This window comes from Astyanax mexicanus, chromosome 1, assembly GCF_023375975.1.
Source record: "Astyanax mexicanus isolate ESR-SI-001 chromosome 1, AstMex3_surface, whole genome shotgun sequence".
NCBI lineage: Eukaryota > Metazoa > Chordata > Actinopteri > Characiformes > Acestrorhamphidae > Astyanax > Astyanax mexicanus.
The window spans coordinates 72,343,411-72,368,843 of NC_064408.1; the positions used below are offsets into that span (position 1 = coordinate 72,343,411).

General features: G+C 36.6%; 1 protein-coding gene across 1 annotated transcript in view; it reads right to left on the reverse strand.

The window, feature by feature from the left end:
• Window positions 1–25,433, reverse strand: part of LOC103024968 (kelch-like protein 29) — a 323,277-nt gene that overhangs the window by 294,668 nt on the left and 3,176 nt on the right. Inside the window, exon 2 of the mRNA XM_007229706.3 lies at window positions 8,467–8,535. The gene's annotated coding sequence lies outside the window, so the exon portion shown is untranslated. The remainder of the gene's footprint in view (window positions 1–8,466; window positions 8,536–25,433) is intronic.

The window sequence follows — 25,433 nt, forward strand, 5'->3', positions numbered from 1 at the left end:
GAAACTTCTCTCACTGCTAATATTTATTCTTGTTGTATTCCCTATTTGGTCACTCATCTTTTTTGAGACTTTGCTGAGATTCTGAGGCTTTTTAGGCCTTTCTAAAAAGCATATTCACCATTTTCAGTGGCACCACAGTCAAAACAGCTGTCCAGAAAACAGCTAAGCGACTAAAACAGACCTGGTCCTGACACCGCTGCCCTGCACTTTTTTTTAAGGATTCCCTGATTTAACACCCTCCCTGACACTATGAAAAGGTTTGTTAATGAGCCGATTTAGTAAATCAGATTGCTGCTATTTCTAAATTCCACTATAAACTATATACTCTTTACCTCAGTAACTGCTGTGATCGTATATGACCTACACTACAGTACATGTTACAGATACATACAGTATCTCTGTACCTTACTCTTACCACACACATTTAGATTGTGCTATGTCAGTACTGCACTGTCCTCTCTGATGAGTGTTCTAGATCGATGTTGCACAATTTGTTACATAATTACGCTGCACTGTGTACTTGCCCTCAGATGGAATGACAATAAAAACCTCTTGACTTGACTTGACTTCGGAGCAGGAAAAGCACAAAGTGTGCAGGCCAGCGGTGTATCAGAACCAGGACTGAGAAATGTTGGACTAAAAGGTGATTTTCAAAAGGTAAAAGATAAAACATTTCTTTAATGTTTTATTTGCCTTTCAGCAGTCCTACAAGGCATTTTCTGTGAAAGTTTTCTTGGAATTCCAAAACTCAACTATTAATGTTATCTGTCATTTCCTTGTTTCGTTAAAAATGGAGCAAACTACTACCTAAAACAAATTCTGCTTTGTAAGAATCTTTTTTTTTTAGTTATTAGAATGCTTGGAAGATGTTTGGAAAAGCTCATGGCTCCTGAAGGTTTGAGGAGGCAGGATATTTTCAAAGGTTTTTGTCTCCATTTTTTTTATATCTTTGACAACACAAAAATGCCATACCACTCAAAAACGCTGAAATGAACAGGTATTCTCTAGATGTTCTGAGGTTTTCTCGCCACTCCTCAGCAACAACTATTTGTTTTCAAAATTTTGACATGTGCAGACTCGCTGTGTGACGTCAGCAATTTCAGAAAGCTTCATTTTCCGCATTCACACGGCTCCACTGGCAGCAGAGTTTTCAAAAATCTCCACCTTGGATGGTGTTTTTGAAAAGAAAACGCTGTTTCCGTGAGGATGGAAGACCAAAATAGAGACAAAAATCTGCCTTTTTAAAAATATTTAAATTCAGGACAGGACAGGGCCTAAAATACCAATCACCTGCCCTGTTTTGGCACTAACCTCATACCTCTAACAAACGGTGGGAAACATTTTCTTTTCCTTTCTTACTTTGAAATTGTACAAAACAAAAATAATACATTCATCTTTTTTTGGATGTTAAACTTCATGCTTTTTGAAGTTCATCTTTGAGTTAATCTTTATAATTAACAATATCAGAATTTCATACAGTAGAAGGTTAAGCTAACAAGATAGCACTCATACATTGTCAAAGATACTCAGTCTATGGTCTAAACAAGGGGTCAACAATTAAGTTTGTTTTTCAAGCCATTACGTGGTGGGTTATAAAAAAAATCTGTTTTGGAAAATGAAGAGTAATGGGATGGAGTGCTACAGACTAGTAGCTCTCCAGCCCAGAGGGTTGTTGAACCCAATTGAAGAACAGTTCAGTTCTAAGCAGGTAAACACAAGAAAGAAAAAAATAAATAAACACAGCGCTTCTCACGCGAAAGAGATAGAGGATTGTAAACATAAGCTCACCAGAGAAGCATTTTTTTAAATAATTATTTTATACATTCATTATAGTTCAAACAACCTCACAGTTAGGGCTGAACGATTTTGGTAAATAATCTAATTGCAATTTTTTATCTATAAATTGCGATTGCGATTTAAAATGCGATTTTTTTATGTCTTCTCAAGTATTTTTCAACAAACAGAAGCAATAAATCAATCTGTTTAATAATAAACAATGTCAGATTTATTTAAAGCACAGATAACAATAAAGCAAAAAAATCAATGCTTTTCCTTTTCACTATTTGTTTTTTTATAGAAAAATAAATACATAAATAGCTTTTCCTTTTCACCATTTTTTATTAGAAAAAACAATAGATATAAAACATTTAACTTACTGCTCTCCAGCTAGTAACATCATGAAAAATTAATGTGCAAAAAACATAAAGAGAATCTGCTTTAACCAACTCGTTATTTTCTGTATTTGAAGATGCAGCACTGGTCGTTGGCATTTTAGCCTTGCAAATACCACACAAGGCTTTGTGGTGTTTTTTTAAATGCTGAAAAAGGTTTGTAGTGTTACCTCGCGTCGTAGCAAGGCACGTTTAGCACAGTACCTGTCGTTGAGCAGCATCTTCTTTTTTAAAGCCAAAGTAATTCTACACAACTGATGTGTTCTGTCGAGCCTGAAGCCATTGTGCAACAAGGGCGTTTTCACACCTGTAGTTCGTTTCTAATGAGTTTGTTTACTTGGAGCGTTTTCTCGCTCTGTTCGGTCTGGTTTCCCATAGGCATAAATGTAAACGCACCAAAATGCGCATCAATAAACCACGCGAGCAGCCTGTGTCCTCTGATTGGTCAGAGCTGTCCGACACGGGAGTACATTAAATATAAATATACGTAAATAAAAAAAGTAAATACAGCGAGAAGATTTTGTGTTCCAGCGCAAATATCTGTGCTTTAACACTGAACTTTCAAACACAGTGTTTCCACGTGCAGCGCAGATTTATACATAATAAACAGAGTCACGCGGCTGTGAGCAGTAAATGCAGCGCGTGCATGGACACAGTGTTTGTTCACAGCTGTGGTAATTAGCGTTATCTGGCTAATATATCAGTTTAAACTGTGCTTTATCAGCAGTTTAGCTCAAATAAATGGACTATATTTAATCGATGGATCGAGACCGGATCACGTTCTCACCACAAGCGAACCGCTCCAGAGTTCGTTTGGTACCGGACCGAGACCTCTTCCTCTAGCTGGTCTCGGTCCGGTTCTTTTGATCCGCACCCGAGTGTGATTACAGAGTTCGTTTTAACCGGACCAAATAGTGCTGGTGTGAAAACGCCCTAAAGTGTGCTGTGTTGACTTCACTTCTCCACCTCCCTGCCTCCTGCTCGGGTTTGCTCCGCTAGTCCTCGACTCGGCTCGCTCCCAAGTCATGTGACCAGTCAAATCGCAACCAGTGCGGTTAGAGAATCGCGTATTAAAATATCGCGAGATTATCGCAAATGCAATTAATCGTTCAGCCCTACTCACAGTCCAGAAGTTTAATGCTTGTTGGCCACATCTGGCCCGCTTGCCGCTTATTGCCAACACCTGGTCTAAGCTAACTTCTCTCCATATCTGTGTTTCATCACACACCTGCACTGGAGCTGTGGATGTTCCATTCTTACATACTCCACCCAGTCTGGATTTAGCTATTGCTACAATTCCTACTTCAATGAACAAATCTGTCTACAACCTCTGCTGCAATGATCCTGCCTTCAAAGAGTTCAGAGATTACAGACAGTGCTAATGTCTCTCGGCAGCTATCCTGTAGTGTAAAAGAGCCGTCTACTGTCTGCAGTTTGAAGTATCTGTAAGGAGTTTATAGGTCAGTGAGACACGGGCATTACAACACCAAATACTACTGGTCAGGGTTACATCATTATAATTAGTAAGGAAAAAGTAATGCAATGTAATGTGCACATTTTAGATTTTTAGATTGAAATGCCTTGATGTAAATAAAAACGGAATAATATAAACTGAAGGATTAAAACTATGGTTTGCCTTTAAAGCAACACCTAGTTCTTACATACAACATGCTTTCAGTTCTATTCTGCAATCTACATCACTAAGATCCACTAATATATATGATTTTTAAACACATTTCCATTTTTTTTCAATATCTGTCACATTATTAACATCAAACATTAATACATTAATTTAAAATGTAAAAAATACATTTTAGGAAGAGTCATCTATTGTGGGCATTTTTGGCAGTTTTTCTATACATCTAATTTAGTTTATAACAATATCAGGATTATATTAAAGTACACATGAACCTTGGTTCCTCCCAAGGTTTCTTCCTCCTCCAGCTCTGACTTTAGTTTTTTTTTTTTTTCTTGCCTCTTCACTCACTGGGGGTTCTGGGTCATTGTAATGTTTAGCAGTTTAATTTTCTGACTGTATCAAGCTAAATTAAAAAATAGAAAATTGGGTATAAAACTAAATTAAAAATGAAAAGTTAAATCTTCTCTCGATTTTCAGATTTGTCAAATCTTGTGTCTTGTAGAACAAATCTGATGGTATAATCCTTACAAAATCATATTGACTAAAATTAAGAAATAAACTGTAAAATACTCTGTACTGTAAATTCAGGCCATATCATCCATCCATGTTGTTTAATATAGAAATCTCTTTAAACTTGACTATCAAATTTCATAGTTTAGTTTTATATTTTTCACCCTAAAGCATATTATTCAGCAATTACATGAAAGTAATCACAAAAAAAATAGCTTTCCTATTTTTTTATCCTGGAATTAAAAACAATCTTGGACTCTGGCATAGAACTGGCAATGAAGGATTCCAGCCATGCTAATTAAACCATCCCAGAGGCTAAAATATCCCAGAAACGCTGTTAAGCTCCACACGACAACAATTTGTTGATTGTATGATATATCAATTTAGTCATTTTACATGAAATTGGGTAACCCAACTGAGACATACAAACATTTCCTAGAATCTGGGAGTGAAAACAATATTTCCAGTCCTGCACAAGGACTTAAAAGCAGCTCCTATTCAGCAGTAGCTCAGGGGCTGGATGGCTGCCTGGATATTTCTGCGCTTCATATTTACTCAGATGGTGTTTATACTAAAGCACAGTCTCTAATGGCCCTTAAACCCGCCCAGCCTGTATGCTTGATCATGATGGCACGTGAATGCAGCTCATTCACACGTATTAGGTTCAATGGCCTGCTAGAGATGGGCTGCTGTGACCCCTGCTGTGAGAAAGCCCCCCAGGGGTCTTGCCATGGCATCGCACCACCCACACCCAGCAAGGCCTGAGATATCTTAATCATTGTGTGTGTGTGACTGTGTGTGTGTGTGTGTGTGTTCAGGCCTGGGTGGTATAGACGGATCAAAGTGGTAAACCACAGCTACTGCTAATTTAAGAGAGTGAGTAAAATGTAAATGATCCTGACTATGCAAATGATGCATAATTCAACTCCAGGCTTAAAAGGTCATGAACTATCACAGTTATTACCATATGTCTTCACTTCTGTGTTGAATTAGCCTATGTATGCTATAATATGTTTATGCTTATGTCATTTTTTAATTAACATGGCAATATTTTTCACGGTATGTTGGTATCTGCTGAGACACTATGTGGACAAAAACATACGTACATGCAAACACCAATCAACACTGAAGTGAAAGAATATATATATATATATATATATATATATATATATATTATGTTTTTCAATACTATATCAAAAAAGCAGAATTGATGTTTAAAGCCTGAGCTGTGACTTTTATTATGGCGGAACTCTTCACACCGTGTGCCCTCCTACATCTAAAGAACACTATTTACACCTCCATTTCTGGACAAGCTGAGAGGCGTAGAACCATCACTAAAAGTATTGTGAAAGGTGGTTAAAGAAACTTAAAATAAAGCTCTTTTTTAAGGTAAAATACTACACAATGTTGCTTTACTATTAACCAGCACATATTTAGCAGCATTACATGGATTTTTATGGACCTGTTAGCCACAGGTAGCTTACAGTATTGTGAGCTCCTTGAAAAAAAACATCATTTCATGAATACAAAAAAATAAGAAAAAAAAACATTAAATTAAATTATACTGAAGTGTGCTCATCTGTTCTAAGCAAAAAGTGTTTTTTGGTAGAATAGGAATTTTTAATTTCTTATTTCAATCAAATTAAGTCACATAACGGTATATGCTAACATCACTACGTCTCACACCATCTAAAAGCACAATTTAATTTCCTTGGTAATAACAATCCCATGTTTTTTGTCATATAAAATATGTGGGGGCTTAAAAAATCACATATCATTTATTTATTTGTTTATTGTATTGATATAGTCAATCCTTTATACTACTTTTACGGCATTTAGCTGATGCCCTTTTATTCAATGTGGTGTTAGGAGTCTTGCCCAAGGACTCTTATTGGTGTAGCACAGCATTCAGTCACCCAGACCAGGAATTAAACCCCAGTCTCCCACATGGTAGCTCACTGACAGGTGGTGGTGTTATCCACTGCACCACACCAACTACAACTACAATAGTATGTATTCAAGGACTGTTTGTTCACCTGATGTTTACATCTGCAATGGATTTTCCCATGTATTTAATCTACTTTAAGCCTTGTGGTCGAAGTTAACCTTAGTGTCCCAGAGGCCTGGTCTACAATCCATTCCTGTTTGTGTCGATATACTTTTGACGTAGACAGTTAATGAACTGATGCAGCTTCTGTTCTTACAGAAGATCTCACAAACCTGGCATCAGTTAAACCATCTAAACATTGCTGTTACCTTCCATTTTAGTTATATCTATCAAAACTGTGTCAAATAAAATTCACTAATATTCACTGTGACACCAGCACTGATACATACAATATATATATTACCCAGAACTGTCATAAACACAGCTTTGCCTCTGTGGTAGGTTACGCAGTATATCTCTCTACTCAACACCTCATTGGTCAGAGCAGCAGACCCGTCAAGCCTCATTGACGGCATATATGCCTCTGTGACCTCATTGTTATGAATATATGCTGTAGGCACATGCTATTCATCACACATACTTATATAAGCTAGTGTAAAAGGAATATATTTGGATGGATAAATGACACATATAAGGTAATAACATGTGCAGCACTTGAGGAGTTAAAATTATATAGATGAATAGCCATCATTTATGCACATAAATGCTTACTAACATAAGACAGGCTTAGATGTCATTAAAGACTTTGAATTTTTTATACTTCAATAAATACCTAATGGAAGTGATACAGGGGTTGGACAATGAAACTGAAACACCTGGCTTTAGAGCACAATAATTTATTGTTCTGGTGGAAACAGGAGAGTTGAGGTGCACATTGAATTCTGCCTTGATTTGAGCAGCTGTGGTTTTATGTTTTTTTGGATACAATCCGGGTTAGCACCCGAACATCAATTTCAGACAGCCTCCTCTTACAGCGTCCACAGTTAATCCTGTTGGATGTGGTTGGTCCTTCTTGTTGGTATGCTGACATTACCCTGGATACCGTGGCTCTTGATACATCACAAAGACTTGCTGTCTTGGTCACAGATGCGCCAGCAAGACGTGCACCAACAATTTGTCCTCTTTTGAACTCTGGTATGTCACCCATAATGTTGTGTGCATTGCAATATTTTGAGCAGAACTGTGCTCTTACCCTGCTAATTAAACCTTCACACTCTGCTCTTACTGGTGCAATGTGCAATTAATGAAGATTGACCACCAAGCTGGTCCAATTTAGCCATGAAACCTCCCACACTAAAATGACAGGTGTTTCAGTTTCATTGTCCAATTTATTTAAAGGCTCAGAACAACCTGAGACTCAGTATGGAGAGCTGGCTTCAAATATGTGGAACAAACACAGACCATTAACACAAACTCCTGGACCTCCACAAGAACCAGGTCAGGACTGGTCACTGCAAATCCCAGGATCAGAATGCTGCACGTCCCATTAGCAAAGGCTTCACAATGGGCTAACCTAATTAAATAAAATCTGTTTAATCAGGCCTGAATGCAGGGCCAAAGGGGCTTTGTACATTCCTGATTACACTAACACTTAGAATCTGACCCTTTGAAAAGAATGTGCCCAAAAGTTTTTCATAATCGCCAGGTGATGAAATTTTACTTATTAAAAAATGGCCTCTCCTAAACACATCTTAACATGCATGAATTAGGTATACATACATATACATATACACATACATATTAAGATGGGTTTGGATTTCTCAAAACAAGTAAATTACATACATTTTTATATTACATACATTTTTAATAAATATATTATATTTTAACAAATATAATATAAATGTCTGTTTAGTTCTTTGCAAAGTTAACAGCATAACAAAAATGCTAAAATAGCATTATATCCATAAAGTGCATAAAAAAATCTATCAAATCATTGTGAAACATTCCTTTCTACTTACAAACACAAATATGATATTAGTTAAAAGATTCAAAACTTCACTTACTTCAAATAAAATATAGTCTATAAATCGTTGGAAACTCTCCTTTCCAAAGGTTAAGAAGCACACAAAACTAGACAAATCCTACATGTGACAGACTGCCATCTGTTTCTCTCTAAATATAGTATACAGTAAGTAAAATAGCTTTTTTAAACAAGTCTTAAAGTGACAAATAACAGCTCTTCAGAGATAGTGTGGTACCTTGGGTCTGTGGAAGATGATGTTGTTCATCACAGTCTAATGAGATCTTTTGAGTATAGTCAGGTGCTCCTGCAAAGACACAAAAAAACAACAGGATTAATCCAGAGATCTGAGGACGCTGAAGAAACGCTAAAGAGACAGATCTCAATTACACCCTGAGTGCTTTGTTACATATTAAAAAAAATATCTCCAAACATGTCTCCAAACATGCCATGGTCTTATTGTATCAGCTAATATTTGAGTTTGCTTTAATGAAGTTAATGGCATTCATAAGTTCTTAAAAAGTATTTTTTTTTTAAGGATTTATATTTTGTAAAGGCAATAGTTCTATATAGCACCACAGTCAACTAATGTCTATCAGGTTCTTCGTCTGGTTAAAGGAGAACTCTGGTGTAAAATTGACTTTTATTTTAGTAAAAGGTGATAAAAACTACCTTTAATGAACAGCACGCAGGGTTCCCGAGATCCAGAAATTTTAACAGTTTGTCCAAACACCCCTCAAACTGGGTGGCACGTTGTATAATTTGGCCCGATAAATTGCTTTTTACACTGTTATCCAGCTCAAATTAGCTCCACCCCTCCTTGCTAGAATCCGTAGAGCCCTGATATTTAAAACGAGGCATTAATAACTTAAAAAGTGCACAAGAAGCTTATTAAAAACCACAGTTTACATCCTATAACACTAGCTTCAGCTCAGTGCACCGCCATCACTGTATTGATAATGACATAGACATATATATACATAGACTCCCCATAGCCTGCCTCCTGGCGTAGCAGCCTGTAGCAGATTTATCGGGGTATATTATGCCACGTGTCACCCAGTCTGAAGGGTGTTTGGACAAATTGTTAAAATTTGTGGATCTCGGGATGCTGTGGAAGAAAGTAAGTCATTTTTATCATGTTTTACTACACCAAAAGCCCATTTTACACCGGAGTTCTCCTTTAAAGTGCTTTTCAGATTAGTGGAGAAAAATTAAAATGTTTTCTCATTCTAGATTAAAATGATATTAATAACACTGTAAATAGAAATAACCAAGCATCATTTGTTTAGTTAAATTAACACAAACCTTATATACAAAAGAATGATAGAAGGGAAAAGAAAAGAAAGGAAAAAACAAGACAGCATAACTATTTATAGTGATTTGGAGAGGAGGTATTTTTCTCGGTGCCCCCAAATGCATTGAAACGGCCTTGTTTCCTTTAAAAAGCTCTTAGATTCATAATTTCACCTCTCATTTAATTTAGACTTGTTCTGGGACAAAAAATAGATTAATACACATGTAAACTGAAGAGTACATCTCTGAATAAACCTGCCTTTCATCCAAGAAATGAACTGATCTTTTAAGGTTGAGAACATTGCTGTTTGCATTAGTCTGGTGAGAACGGTGCTGCATCAAAGAGAACTGTTGTCCACAGTAAACAATGCATCTACTGTTGTTCCACAAAGCGTCACAGAATCAGTCACCCCACTGGTCTCTGTGGTAACTTACTGTATTGTGTTCGTGTTATAAGGCTGAATCCCCTTTGCTAAAGGTCTATTCAGTCTGATCTATGAATAATAAATAAATGCCTCTATTGATGACATAGTTGATGTAGTCTGTTTAACACATTAGAATGTGCGTTTGGTTTTGGCAAAAACCTTTATGAAATCTATACTTCTACAGTTAAAAGGACTGAACGCATCAATTTGCCGGAAAACAAAATACTCTGCCACTGATATTCATGCAGTATAATAGTCTCCTTCATAGAGCCAAATGTCATCTAGCTCAGGAAAATAGAATAGTCTTGGCATAATAACTGTGAAATGAATGAAATTCAAGTACATCACGGAAATGTAGTCAGCACAGATCCAGAACAATAATCTTTTCTTTTTCTAGCTAATACGAAAATAATACGATTCCAAATGCAATCACAGCTGTCCAAAATGCTTTTAGAGGAGCAGAAGGCTAGTGTTAATCTCATCAGATTGACTCTGGCCAGAAAGATCCTTTTCCTTGCGCTCCCTTGTTTGCTTATTTCACACATTACATGACCCGTTTAGTTCCTGCCCAAACATCCCTCGCTCCGGAGCGATCGGTGTTAACAGTGAGAGAAATGTTTACTTTGTCACGAAATGAGGGATGTTTTCCTATTATTCCACACAAGATAATTTACTCCCTCATTGCTTCCCACTTATACAATTCCTCTCTTTCTATCTCGCTCCCAGCGTTAGATTGCACATTGTCAGCGGATGAGACTTTTTATGTCAAGTCACTAGAGGATGAAATTAATAAAGAAAAATGCACGGTAGATTATCTTCAATTACGAAAGAATAATACCAAAAACAAAAAAAAAACTAAATGAAAGCTGCATTCTGTTGTTCTATTTAATCAAGATTTTTTGTCAACAGGATTTTTGTCAACAGGTTTCCTAAGTCTGATACTCTGTTCTCATTATGTATTAAACAAACTTTTTTTTCTCTGAATATTGCATTACCTTTCATTTTTATCAATATAATATTCCCATACTAAATAATCTAAACTCAACAACTTTTAACAACTACCGTTCGCCTGTCAACACAATCGCCAACAATAAATCATTACTGTAATAAACCAGCTTCCAGACAAAAAAAAAACACGCCAATTTAATGACATTTCTTAATCAAAATATACAGCAATCGCCAGAGACCAATTACAGGCCGAGAGATAAAGACAAATCATTAATAATGTGTTGCCCTGCTTCCCTCAGACTTCATTTAGACTTCTGGGTGAATTTCCAACAGGGCTCCTCCTCATTCCAAACAGACCCTTCTAAAATAATTCAAATTCAGACCAGATAGTTCTGCTTGTGTTTAAATCTGATCTCAACAGTAAAATATATGCTCTCTGATACCGTAAGCTATTAGAAGTAGAATCTGAGCTCCTAAGAGCTTCAGCACTAAACAAATCCATAATTTATAAACAAATCAATTTCAAATACAGCTGTGTCATATAGTAAAACATTTATATCACAATATTTAAAAACATCTTCCCATTACACATTTTTTATCATAATTCTTTAACAGATAAAAAGCTTCAGCACTGTCAGATTCCTAAAAAATGCAATGTAATGAAATTTGCAGTTAGTTCTTTAAGCAGTGGTGATATTCTCTATGCTTAGAAAGGCATATTGTCAATTCAATAAGAAATGTATCACAGTGCAACACCACATATTGTCCACCTCTAATTTACATCCCATAATAATAAGTAGGGTTGTCCCGATCACATTTTTGAGCCCCTGATTCAATACTCATAATATTCCTATTATATTGTATATAATTCATATTTTTTTAATTAATTTTTAATCATTATTAAAACAATGATATCAATTTTGACCAATTTTAGGACAAAATAAACAATTACTAAATAGCCATATAAATGATATCAAATATAAATATGAATCTTTTTTTAAATAAACAAACTAAAAAATGTCACACAACAACAATTCTGTGATTAATCATAATTAAGATAAGGATACATTTTTTAAAATGCTGGTAGTTCGTTTTTTTTTTTTTTTTTGGAGAGTAACAGTAATAATAGTGTACTGTAGTTTAGGTATTTTGGATTTTTTTTACTGTATTATAATATCTATATTATTAAACAGTGAAGTTTTGATGCTTTAAAAAAAATAGAATATTGTAATGTGCTAAGTTACTGACTCCTTAATGGAGGAAAAAAATGCTAGTGTAGCTATATTCCAAGTTGAAAAAAGAAAACGATACGTGTGTGTGTGTGTGTTTGTGTGTGTGAGAGAGAGAGAGTAAGGGAGAGAGAGAGAGAGAGAAAAAAGAGAGAGAGAGAGAGAGAGAGAGAGAGAGAGAGAGAGAGAATGTCTGAGAGTCTTCAGCACAGTGATGGTGTAGAGTTTGGAGTGGAGTGGATGAAAGCAGTGGATGGCTTCACAATTAGCCTGCAGGATTAGCCTCTGTGCTAGCTGGTCATAAATCAGCGTTGATAAACGGAGTGTTTAGTGAACTTGTGCAGTAACAACGTAACGTTTCATTTTTGCTAAATCATTGATCCGGATCTTTTCCACCCAATTCCTTTGAAAATGATGTGATCGGTCCTGATTTCTGATCACATCATCAGATCAGGGACATCCTTAATAATAAGCCTCAGAGACTGGAGGTAAGATACACCCGGGAACTTTTTGTAGTCTGAGAAGCAAAGAGAAACTAGAGAATAATGAATATTTAAAATACTTTTTTTTTTACCCAGTGTGGTTTTAAACAAAAGATAAAATCAGTGATGTTTAACACATCTCCTAACCACTATTAGTGAGCCATTAGCAAGTGCAGAATCATCAAATAGTTTCTGTCCTGTTTCCATGGAACCCGTCCATTTCTCCTGGTTCTACACTTCTCCCCTCTCTTTCTTCTTGGCGTTGTATTTCAGCAACAATTACGCTGCTTTCAGCTACTTTTCAGCGTGTTAGACACTCGGCTGTGAGCAGCCATGTTTTGGAACAAGGTTTCACTGGCTGCCAGCTTGGAAGTCTCTGCCACTGCACACCATTTTAATATCGACAGCCAGCTCCCAATAACACAGGATGTCTTCCTGTTTTTTTCTCCAGGCGCATGACAGTGCTCTCGGGCAGGAGCTCTTCTAAATGAAGATGGCAATGTGCAACCACATTATTCAAATTCAGCAAGGCACCCGGCGCCAGCAACCAGATGCACTCCCGTCCAAATCTCGGCTGCTGTTCTGGAGAAAGAGATGCCATTAAATCAATATTTCTGTGGGTTGTGTCCAACGTGTATATCAATATCAGCCAATGAGTGTACATCCTGTTCTCACACGTCAAACATAATTAATCTGCACGGCTGTATATTATTAAAGTATATACACTCTTCCACTTGGTTTTTTTTTATTGTTATGATTTGATTCCCTACTAGTGTGTATTACATTACTGTATTTTACAGAGGATTATAAAACACATTATCAGTAAACATAAATTTTCAGATTTAATTTCATACATATGGGGCACCGAATTATAAGGTAAATTTTTTTTTACATGTTTCCCTTCTAAATCAGCAGGTCTCGCCGCTGGAGGGCACCTAAGAATAAAACTGTAATTACAAAATTAAAATTAAAAACATATTCTTTTAAAGTCAAACGAGCACTGGATGTTAATCTGCACAGATTTCTCTCCTGAAAACTGTTTATTTAGGTGAATAAAGGGCTTCCGTTTATTTACAGTAAGCTTAGATTTCCAGTATTTTAGCACAGTTAGCAGCAGAGCTAGATGCTAGATGCTAGTGTTCAGGTAAATCAGGGTGCTATCAGTTAGCAGTTCATGCCATGTAGCTTGTTTTAACATGATAAACACACAGACTACAGTCCAACATACTCCCCTCTTTGAAGCGAAAGAGTTAGCGGTCTGCAGCTAATGCTAATACTGCTCTAGCCCCGATGCTGGAGAAACTTCACTGAAATTCCTTTATAACTCTGTACTCCAGCAGAGTGGCTTTACTGCTCCTTACAACCTGACTGGTAAAATTCATAGGTGCATCGATGTATAAGGTGCACTGACGATTTTTAGGAAAATTAAAGGATTTTGTAGTGCGCCTACTATAAAAATACGCTACTATAAAAGGTCATTTGTATTATTTGATTTTATTTCCCAGCTGCACTGAAGGAAAATGTGTTATCCACAAGCAGTTCTCTAATTAACAGAATATAAATCATCTATCATCAAATCACTTTATTTTAAGGAACTCCAATTAGATCTCTGGGAGTAGATCTTAATCATGTTCTTTGTCCAATAAAGCCTCATTTAAATATTTCTAAATGATTTATTCATTAGCCATGTTTTCATGTTATGTGAAATGTAAAAAAAAATCACGTCTTTCATCGACTACAGGTATGCAAAACATCTTTAGATGCTACAGCTTCACTTGATTAGAAGTATAGTAAAAAAAAAAACAGAATGGTGAGCCTTTTATGGCTGTCACCGGGCAGGGCGAGCAGTGGCCCACCTAATGAGGGCTGAAACCTCCAATTTGTGTTGCTTAAAATGAAGCATTAACAGATTTTGTTTTTTTTAAACTAGCGCCTTGAACAGATACTGAGACTTTGACACAGATTGCCTCATTAAGAACCTTTAAGTCATTAAGTGCATTTTAGTCTGTGATCAGTGATGAGTATGAGCTCATTTTAGAATATGAAACCCTTCTTGATGTATTATTGACTTATTAAACTCGTATTAACTCTAAAGCAGTGATGAACTCACATAAAGCAATTAATCTGGCACTAGCCCACGTGTATTAAAGTGTTGCCAATTACAAATTAACAACATGTAATTCAATTATTGGTGTTTTTACATAACAGTTATGCTCTTAAATTACATAGTAAAAAGGGGACATACTAAGGGATGGAGATGTGGTAAAGCTATCACAGAAACTCTGCTTTTCCAATGGGGAACCACATGATTTTCTTTGTTCTTACACAACTTATACAGAACAGCGAGAGAAAAATGAGTGGAAGGTAATGCAACAGAAACCCAAATTATAGAACATTCACTATAAGCCATCAGTACTCACATCAGTACTCAACAAACAACAACAGATAACAGTTCAAAGAGCACACACACACACAGTGACTGGACTGCAGTGTATTAAAGGAACTGGAAGCTGAATGGTCAAATAGGTCAGTCAGACTGGATTATAAGATATTAAACACTATAAAATAGAAGTGTGATGAGAGCTTGCGCCACGAGATCTCACGAGAACAAAACAGAACGTATTCCTCGTCAGATGTTAAATGTGCCTTATGCACAGGTAACCAAAACAAATTTTCGATCATTTTGGGCAGCAGAGCTTGTCTGCTTGAGTAAGCTGCTGTACACACACAAAAAACACACACACACACACCACCTCTCTCTGTATCTGCTAACTTTAACTTTAATGATGTGGTCCTCCAAACCTCCTTTTCTCGCTCAAACACAGAGCAACAAGGAATCGCAGACACACGCAGAGGCAATGTATTGAGATTCGGTCATAGGCTGCCAGGTCTGTATAGAACCCTCAAGGGGGACTGCCAGTTTAATACAGAACCCTCACTGGGGGATTGTGACAATAGTTGTAAGGTCTGAAGAGACTCATGTGAGATCATACAGGAGAGAAGTTGTTGGGTTTATGGTAAAACCAGCTGCAGTACTTGCATACTGTTCTGTATTGCAAATAATAAATCACACGTAATTATATACATAATAATCAGTGTAAACATTGATTGACATCCATTATAAGGTAATTACTTACAAAATCTTACAAAAATAACCTTCAGTTTTGTATTTGGTTAATTTCACTTAAATTAAATATTCCAATCATATATTTCAACTTGGAAATAATTCTTGAGAATCCAATATCATGTTTTCTTTTTTCCTACTATAAAACTGTAATTTTAAGATAGAATATTTTAAATATCAGAATGAATCCAAACTCTGTGACTGTATTATTTATACAAACACAGCAATCAGATTGATATAAGCTAATACTCAGCATTATATCACAATATTTACACACTTCATTTTCAATGAAAATCACAAGATCAATAAAATACTGTCATAAGTCCAACACAGGGGTAAACTGAATAAAGCTTAATGCATATTGAAATTCATCATTTAGAAATGCCTATTCCAGGCTTTACTGAATAAAGAACACAGCCTTAATAAACCCTTAATTTGTGTTTCAGGTTGTTACCAAAAGGCCACAAAGGATTAGATTTTTGAAGAAAATGTGTTTTGCTTGATCTGAAAAATAAACATGAACACACATTTTTGCTAACTGCTCAGCTGGCTGCCTATTACTGTGCCTGTTTTTCTGTGAGTGTTTAGAACAGTCAGGAACATCTCTTTGAAGCTGCTGTTCTGCACAGAATAAACAAGACTCATATTCTACCCCGTAACAGTTCAACGACGGGCCTCACACCATTGCTTAATGAACACAGAGGTGGGTGGTTTAAACCGTAGTTAGATTAAAGCCTATTTAAATGGCCGGGATGGCCCCACAAGGGCAGAGTGCTGTAGCTATCATCCAGGCCGCGGCGGATCTGTCCGCAGAGGCTGAGCGCATGGCAGAAAATCATAAATCATCTGCGCGCTTTTCCACCTGAGTTCGCTCTTCTGCCCTAGATGGAGCTGTTATCCTTGAAGTCCGATTCAATTATTTACTTGGCAAATAAATTATTACATAATGCCCCTGCGCACAACAGCCCTCAGCACCACTGCACTTTCCAATGATGTCTGACAACTTGTTTTCATCTGAAGCGTTTCATAGGGGACAAAAAAAAATTCAAGAAAATACAATGGAATTTTTGAGAAAAGGAAAAAAAAAACCCTGTTCTGAGCAAAAAGGAAGAAACCGGCCACAATGCTGAAGCACAGAGGTAAACTGAGCCGGACAGGGAGAGGCATCTCTGTTTCTGCACCCTGCTGGGTGTCTCGGTGAGGGGGAGGGGAGGAGTTCAGGGTGACTGCAGAAGACTTCTACCCAGCTCTGCCTGTGTGTTACAGACGGCCTTCTGTCAGTGCAGTTGAACACCGTGGCCTCCTTTTCCTATGATACAGCAGGACTTGCTCCTAACTGAACAGACAGTGAAAAAAGGACAATGAAATTACAACAAGTGCTTCCACTTTCCAGAGCTTAGAAGGTAACGCATTATCCAAGTGATGCACAGCAACTACTACAGCAACTTGCAAAAAGTACTCAAAGTTACAAAGTTACAAGTTATAAGAGTTATAAGAGACCAACAGTGCATTCAAGCTGAAGAAAGCATGATCTGGTATTAAACGGAGTGTAAGACAATATCATTATCGTAATATTTTATTCTGCAATACTGTATCAACACTGTATTCTCAAAAACACAGAATTTATTTTTAGTATTTATTAGTCTATATGTTAAGATTGGTGGGAGACTGCATGATTGATGAGTGAATCATTTAGTGTTGGGTTTAAACCCCAACAAAATCTTTTGTTTAGATTTTATAAATATAATCATGTGTTTTTTACACTATGACAGTTTTAATTGTATAATTTGATTTAATCCGTTAATCTCAGTATATAACCTTGCTTATAGTATCGGAATACATCACAACATATTAAATTGAACCCCCGTATCATCACACATTGTATCGTCAAGTTCTTGCCAAAACGCAATCATGATATAATAAACATATAAATAAACATATAAACAACAAACACACATTGCATTACCTGTGTGCAGCCTGTGCTCACGTTACATAACTAGGTTAGAGGTAGAGTTGAGGTAGAGTAAGGCAAAATGAGGCAGAGTGAGGTAAAGTTCCACAGTGAACGCATACACCAAACTACTTCTTAACCCAAAGAAAAATGAGTGTAGCACAGCCAAGGACCAGAAAACCTTTCAGAATCTTAAACTGATGTTTATTTTTTCGCATTTCATTAATGTCACATTAATCACACATCATTTTTTATGTTGTACAGCTCCCATTGTTAACTAATGAGTAATATTAAATAGTTTCTGAGAATGTAGTTTTTAGTATAGATTAACGTGGACATTATTGTCCTACAATTCAAAGTGAAATAAAAAAGGAGGAGCCACTCATATCTACGATTTTTTTTTTATGGCGGACACTGATGCAAGTGCAGCAGGAAAACAAAGATCGTTACGATAGCAACTCCTTATCACTTTCTGTTAGTACAAAAAAGATTTGTACGGATTTGCACAGTCATTTTCATGGAGTAACCTGCGATTTGTGATATATCAAGCACAACTACATTGGAGTTAAATTATAATAAAGACACATAACACATGCAAGTTAGAGATTATTGGTTGTATTTTGCTGGCTGCTTCACATTTCCATTTAATATCATTCTAAAATTAGTGAGGGTGTGTTTACTCAACACCTTTTTCAAACCCCATGAAGTGTGCTTCTTCTTTTTATTGTTGTCTATAGAATAAAAAAATTCACTGTGACCGAAAAAAAGATGCTGCACATTGCGCTTCATGTTCTTAAACCATGCAATGAATTGGAAAATACATCAATGTTTCTGTGTTCCCATGAAAGAGCATCAAACACCCACACATCTGACCAATCTATATGGAGCCTTCTCTCCACTCCCTCATCCAACATGGAGGAAAAGCTAGGTTTGGCTGTTTTCCGACACTCAGCTCAAGGATCAGCACAATATATTTGCTATTGTTATCTTTAATTATTTATATTATCTATTAATATACTATTCAATTATATCATTTATTATTATGTTATTGTCATGCAAAAACCTTAAAAAAAAAATACAAAATGGCGACTTTACTGGAAGGGACAATAAAACCTTCTTAACTTTGAATGTAAAAACATTTCTATTATTTTGTTCATCATTGATTTTCTTTATATAATGTAAAGAACAACAAGATTACGGAAAAGAAGATTTAGCATGATAGTGATTAACTATCGTTAGTACTATCAGTTTCTAAATGTTTGCTGCTTGTCCCTGAGCACGCCATTATTTTATTGCCTTGTCATACAATACAAACATTTCGGCTGGCCTCAATATTATCCATTATTTTTTCATAACAGTAGCTTTCGTTTATATATATTTTATTTATTTTAGATATTTAAAAATATTTATATTTAAAATAAATGCATAATTTCATTATTTTGCTATTATATTACCATTATATCAGTGGCTTAAAACTCAAAATGAACTAATATTGTTTTTGTTAGTATTATTTTGGGACAATACATCATTTAAGCAAAAATTGTCAGGCATTGTGGAATGCCAACATAACATTTTTTTTTTTCATAAGAACAAATACATGTTCCTAAGTAGATGAACTGTTCTAAAAAAAAAATTGTAGGATTTATACATCAGGATATGTGGAGGTTCTCAAAACTACCCACTGAAATGTTCATGGTCCTGTAAAGAACCAAAAGTGTATGTTTTCTGTGCTGCTGCTCCTGAGAATCCAATGATTTAACATGTGCCGAGTAGCACAGTTTATTACGGTATTTCAAATTGAAATATCACCTATGGCGTGATGATGCGATATCTGTAAAATATCATGCTTTATAATCTTATCTGAGCCGATGCGGCAGCTCTGTGCACTTTGCGTGGTGGGAGTTGGGGGTGAAGGATCAGGCAGGATATGGGTATCAGCGCCTGCCTCTAATGGTTTGCATGGCCTCTTAAGAGCTCGCAAACTGTGCAATTCGCACACGGCCTTTTGCCCCTTTCTACATTAGCAAGTATATTACTCTTTTTGCTTTGGCCGATGCGGCTGAATATTCTGCATGCTAATTCTCATCATGGGTGCTGGCATCCTCTGACTATCTGGCTTGAGCACACGAATTATGAGCCACATTCACAGTGGCATTTACTCGCTGTTCCACCTCCTGCTGGAGTTTCCTGCTTCGACTTGCCGTGTGAAGAAGGATATCCATTCCCTCACCTGTTTGTTTAGCTTGAGCTGATGCTGCCAACGCATCCTCCTGGGCTCCTGTCTATATATGGAGATGAATCAGAGACCAGCATGCCATAGGGACTTCCAGTCACAAGCTATTGCTTATTCATCTACAGAGCACATCTACACACACAATCTATCCTTTATATCTCTTCGGAACACTTGCAGGAAACAGAGCACTCTCCTGTAACCAAATAACCAGATGGTGAAATAGTGCTACTCCAAATATATATCTACCACAGCTGAAGACACAAAAAGATACAATTTTACAACCTTAACCATTCTGCAGTAGTAGTACAAAAACAGTGATGAGGAGATATCTTGTATAATATCAGCACTATAGAGAAAGACCATCTAGGGATGTACGATAAACATTAAGAGCCCTATCATACACCATGTGCCTGAAGCATTGCAATGCTCATTGCTATCTTAGGGCCAATTTTTACTTCTCCGTTGAGCCTACACCTTAGCCAACAGATTATCGCAAAACCTATGCCGTAGCTCGACACACACCTCCCTGGAAATCAACTAAGCGTTGTGCGTTACGGCCATCCGCAGCTGTGATTGGTCTGCCAGGCCCCACGATTCTGCCCACACATTCCCACCTTCACAGTTTAAGCTGCAAAACAACACAGAGCCGCTGATATAAGATAGAAGCTGCTGATAGAAGTACAAACTCGCTCTGCTGCGTAGTGCACCCTCGCTAAATATGCATTGGCTTTCCACCTGCACTGTGTAAAAAGCAATGGTGCCTATGAACATATGTACGTCGAGGGGCATGGTGGTCTGGAAGTAAGATGTCTTTAAGTGACTTCTTGGTAAATTGCTATCTTGGCAACACAGGTGCACCGCTGACTGAATACAAACTTGGCAACAATCAGTCAACAGTCAGACATTTATTGCTATCTTTGTAGTTACCTGTGAACACATGTGCATGTCCAAAGCATGTACACTCCAGCTTGCTGTGCACACATGGACACGCAGCGGTGCACAAACCCATAGCACATGCCATCAACACTAAACAGAAAGCAAGATAAAATGAAATATAATTCTACATCAACACAATATATAGGTCCTGAGAAGACGCTGGACAAGTCTAGGTTGCTGTGTCATTAAAAAATAGCATTCTGAATGTTTTTTGCACACTACGCCCCCAAAATATATGCATGATTAATTCAATGAATTAGTACATGCCCTTTGCAAGTTTCAAGCTGCACAAGGTGTACTTTTCCTGTCAAGCCTCATGGTGCACGGTTGACCACTCACCTAAAGATCGCTAAAATAGTTCCCCATTTGTTTTGTAATACTAGCCAAATACTAGCAAATGAGTCATTTAACCAATCACAGGCAAGTTTTCCTAAGTCATATGACTCATGATTCATCTGTGTATTTTAATGCATTTTAATGCAGATCACCATCACAAAACAGTAACCCACTTAATAAGGGCTAAAATAATATAATCCAGAACGCCGACCACACATCTGGGAGGATAAACACACCAGACAGTTTTGGGAGAGTGCAGAGCTATTTTTCAGACAACCTTTTTTGGAATCAGTCATGGCGGAGGTGTTTAAAGCTTAAAAAGTATTAAAACCCTCTCATTTATAACTCTTTTATGCTAATTTTCCTTAGAGATATTCTGACTTTTCTGACTTATTAATTCTCTTACACTTACAGTAAATGTATTATTTTTCATTGACTACATTTTCTTGTACGCTGCCAGTCGCTAAAGAGACTGAACTAATTATCTTACATTGACTGAATTTTTCTCCTACACTGCTGGCATTTCTAACCTTACATTGAATGAATTTCTTCTTTTAAATTGAGTAAATATATGATTTCATGTTGACTGTTATTCTCTTACATTAACAGTACTTATTTTTTTACACTAATAATATTGTAACATTGTCTCACACTGACAAATTGTATTCCCTGATACTGGCTTGCGAATCTTACTGTGTGTTGCACATTATATTAACAAAGGTGTGTAGCTAACAACACATCCACTGGCTTTAGTGACCCAACATGAAAGCGTATGACCATGAGATCATGCAAAGAATCAGGCCAAGTATGTGTCAATTACAGTCAGTCATACTGTAGTGAGGCCAATGTAGTGCACACTCACTATTGTAGCTGCATTCCAAAGCGTAGTCTACAGTTGAGGTAAAGCCCTATAAAGGTCATTATCAGAACACTGTGCCTTTTGGCTCTTAAAACTTTATGTTTTTATTTTAAAACTGTTTTTTATATTCATAAGATTTTAGACTACACAGAAAAGTAGAGTTGGAAACATTCTGAACTGTTCCTGATGATCTTGTTCAGATTTAAAGATCCATTTCGATTATAAGTGCTTTAATATTTTACCATGACAGGTTAGACAGCTTAATCTTTACCTCAGCATAATATGGAGGCAAGATAAGTCATTTTAAGTAAAATTAATATTATTCATTTTTAAATTGTGAAGGCTGTGATGTCCCTGATTTAAAAAAAGCAAGGTTTCCCGCAGAGTTTTCTAGTTAGGGTGGTCGCCTTGACAACAAATAATCAGCCACGTTGCGTAATATAGTCTATGTTATTATATATACTAATATAGTACTATAGTATACATAGCAATTTATAGTAGTATCTGTCAGTTATATATGTTAATACTATTAATATGTTACAGCAACATTATTTTTTATCGGGAAAATGCTAATTGTCTGGCAACTAGGTAGCATACAAAATACCGACATCATCGTGGGAAGGATATGTGGTGGTAAAATAATTATCTAAACTACACATACAAATAGTGTCGATTGATCAAACCTATCAACTGATTGCCCACATAGGCCTATTCTGTTTCATTAACCATTTCAGACCTCAATTATCTCTAGTGAGATTAAAAAGTAAGAATGCTGTTTTCTGTCTGTAATGCACAGAAGAATACATTTATTTTTTTTATTTCCATTGCATTGGAAGCCTTTGTGTAATATTTCATATTTTATTTTGACCTTTTTAATTTTATAATCCATTCCTAAACAGTTAAATATTAATTAAAAAGTGCAAAAAAAAGATTAAAAAGTGCATCACATTAAATTAGTTGTGCATCACATTAAAGCTGTTGCTTTGCTGTTACTCAATGGCTCTAGTACTACTGTATTTCCAGTGTTTTTGCAGTTACTGTTTCATTGATTTATAAACTTGTTCATTGGCGGGTTCAGGGTCTATTCTGATGAACAACAGCTCTCAAACAGTGTTATGTGCAACAAAACCTTTAAAAATAAAGAAAATACATGATGTCCATTGTAATGGATGCAGGGTCTGAAAGGGTTAAGACAGGCTAAATGCAATTTGTTTAGATTCTTATCAACGCTACCTATGGGTTTGCTTGGGGCTTTCTTATATATTTATTTATAAAGAGAAAATAAAGTTACAAAGCTTTTGGAAGGCATTTGACCTGAAGACTCCTTCTCAGAACGGTACATATGAAACAGTTTAACAAAGCTATATGTGGTGACACCAAAAGCTAACGTCACACGGAGGCACTGCAGCAGGAAATTTGTGTTTTTTTATTTCTCTGTATAAATAAATCCTAATTATAAAAAAAAATTGAATCGAGAGCCAGAGGATTCATTTTTCATCATTTTTGCTAAATGTCTGTGGTGCTGTTTCTTTTCTCTTTTACGCTGTATGTACGCAGCGTGAAGCTACTGATACATGGAGTATCAATTCATAACCGCAAAGAGCACTGTTTGGTTATGAAGTTTGAGGCTTATCAATTATTATTATTTCTATGAAACTACATGATTGAACTACAATGATAATGTAGGTCCTAAATATAAGTCCCTAGATTATCTAGGAAAAATTGTGATAATGCCCATGTATCCATGCATATGGGTGTGTGTGTATTACGTGTTCATTACACACGCATATGTGCAAATAGTACAACAGCCTAGAATCGCTTATGCTCAAAAAAGCAGCTTCTGTGTTTTTTTTTATGAGCTGAGTTTCATTTTAGCAGGTTCAGACCCTCAGCCCTGTTCTGGGATGACCGTGCCATAAGCCTTTAATCCGCTATGTGACCACGCTAGCTGATAGATTTGCCAATATTATCAGTGTAGGTGTCTGCTCCTCCTGCCTGCCGCTGGAAGCTGAGCCAACATGACAGGGCCGCTATTCCACCGAGAGACAAGCTATACATCTGTACCTGTACTTCTGGCTGTGAAAAAAAGCTTAATAGTATATGACAGAACAAAGATTATCCTGACAGTGCGTGCTTGAAGTCGCAGTCCAGGACTCGGATGAAAAAAAAAAAAAACGAATTTCTGTTCAGCTGCTACCACACAACCACACAATAAGCACCCTTACCAGCCATCTTGAGAGCCACATGTTCAATTGTATCTAGACACAGACTGAATTTAAAGAGGATATATTGATCATAGTAGTAAACACCAGATGCATCACAAATTACGCTAGCAAATTGCTGCTGTCACACAAACACGTTTTTTATTTTTTTGGACATAATGTTTAATCTAGCAGTTGTTTTTATATTGTGTAAAAATACCATAATTAATACATCACTATATCATTGGTACTGCTCCAAAATGACATGCAATACAACCGATTTACACTGACTTCCACTGAAATGTAAAGGTCTTATTCCATAATTTTTTATTCATTTTTAAAATGTCTAGTTGTGGTCTTTAGTATAAATAAATACCATGTGAGCTGTTTTTTGAGAAAAAAAGTGCTCCGGTGATCCGGTATAATGGTGCTTTAGTTTGGTGTAAGTAAGCCGCTTTGGACAAAAGCGTCTGCCAAATGTAATGTAATGGAATGGAATGGAATGGAGGAGTGGAGATGGACAAATCATAGGATTTCGGTTCTTGCTCATGAATATTTATATATACAAACATATCGCCTCTAATTGGCTAACAGCACTGCAGTAAGATGGACAACAGTTAGAAACTTTTTACACAGTCTTTGCAATGTCATATGTTAGTTTACAACATGTGTAATGCCCTGCTATGTGCAGTTCAGCCACTGATCGAGTCTTAGAGTCTCTGTAAACTGCCAAATCCACTGGAGATCCTATGTAAACCTAGTTACTTACGCACAGAGGTGGGTAGTCCAGGTCCAGAAAGTAAAAATCCACCCCGGGGTTTTGTTGGCTGAGCCGCAGTACAGCCACGCAGGCAGTTGTAACAAAATCCTGGGTGGATTTTTACTTTCAACTAGTGTAAGCAGAACTGTTTTAAACATACACCTATCTATCTCAATTGTATTTTGCTGGTGTTGTTCCATAGACAGATTCTAACCATTTGTTCCTTAGCTCTGAATGACTGGGCAAAGCATTAAACACTGATGTGAAATTTGCACAAATAATACAGGAACGAACTGCCATGCTGTTACTAGCGCTGTTAGCTAATGTCTGACGAGATGGTGTTGCTGCCCGGCTTCAGTGCTGTCTGTGAGCAGTCACAAGTCAAGGTGAGCGAGGCCATAAATACTAATTTAGTAATAAGTTGATGT